Source organism: Empidonax traillii, unplaced genomic scaffold (assembly GCF_003031625.1).
Source record: "Empidonax traillii isolate 1590-97213 ecotype Southwest subspecies unplaced genomic scaffold, ASM303162v1 scaffold996:size228895, whole genome shotgun sequence".
NCBI lineage: Eukaryota > Metazoa > Chordata > Aves > Passeriformes > Tyrannidae > Empidonax > Empidonax traillii.
The window spans coordinates 12,404-13,613 of NW_020956189.1; the positions used below are offsets into that span (position 1 = coordinate 12,404).

At 63.3% G+C, this 1,210-nt stretch overlaps 1 long non-coding RNA gene across 1 annotated transcript in view; it reads left to right on the forward strand.

Moving 5' to 3' along the window:
- Positions 1 to 1,210, forward strand: part of LOC114068030 — a 16,994-nt gene that overhangs the window by 2,470 nt on the left and 13,314 nt on the right. The window contains exon 2 of the long non-coding RNA XR_003573505.1: positions 959 to 1,135. This is a non-coding gene — a long non-coding RNA (uncharacterized LOC114068030). The remainder of the gene's footprint in view (positions 1 to 958; positions 1,136 to 1,210) is intronic.

A 1,210-nucleotide genomic window follows, 5' to 3' on the forward strand; every position in this document is an offset into this window, starting at 1 on the left:
TGGGTCTGCATGTCAGGTGAGCCACCCTTGTCCCTGCTGCCCCCATCATCTCTGCCCTGGGCATGGGGCACCCCACACAGCCCCCGTGGGTGATGGCCAGAGGGCCTTGGCCCCAAGGGATGGCTGAGCAGATTGCAAAAGGCTGGGAGAGGGAAGTGCACAGAAGGAGCCACCTGCCAAAGTGCCCACGTGCCATTCTGGGCTGCTGGGGAAAGACCAGGCCTGTGTGAGTGAGTGCTGGGAGAGCTTTGCCCACCCTGGTCACGGTCCATGGTTTTGCCCCTGACAGGGAGATGCGCCGCCAGTTGACCTCCTCCCATTCTCCACTGGCAATCCACCTGCTTGGGATGCTCAGCAGTGTGGACCCCCGTTGGGAGCTGCCTGCCCTGGAGTTCCTTGTGGAGGTGAGCCTGATAGCCAGCACTGCCTGGCCCGCCTGCCTGCCCCTCTCTGCCCTCTGGCAGCCGCTGCTGGGACGGTGCCTGCGCCCTGTGCTGCTACCTGGGCACAGCCCTGGGCGGCTCTGGGCTCCTGCCACCCGGGCACCCATCACTGCCCTCTGCCTTCCAGGTTCTGGACTATCTGGACGGGAGAGAATGTCATGGCAGTGTCCAGCAGATCCTGTCGAGGCACCTGCAGAGCGAGTGCCCAGAGAGACGTCGCTTGGCTCTGAGAGGCCGCATGGTGCTGTGGATGGATCTGTCAATGGTGAGAAGGGCACACCCGGTTGAAGCCACACGGGCAGTCTGGGGTGGGGGAACGCAGTCCCTTGGCCTTGGCTGAGCTTTGGGAGCTGTGGCTGCTGCTCCCAGCTCTCCTGCCTCCCTCTTCAGCTACAGGGGCCCTGTGGGGCCTTTGGCCTCTGGGTCCCGGGGCAGCAGGGTGGGGTTGCACCACCAGGGAGCTGTTGGTGGGCAGCTGTTTGGGGTGTGACAGCACAGCACCGTGTTCCACACAGGCAAAAAGCATCTGCAGCCTGTCTCAACACCTCCTGGAGCTGCTGCCTGACGCAGATGGAGACGTGATGGTGGTGACCCTCTCTGTGCTGGTGAATGAGCTCCAGGGTGAAGACATTCAGGCGATCCTCTCCACTGCCCCCAAGCTGGCTGAGGCTCTCCGGCCTCTCTTTGAGAAGGTAAGGCTCTGTGCCCCCCAGCCACGGGCACTGGGTGCTGCCAGGAGACTTTGTGCCTTGTGGATTTTCAGGCCT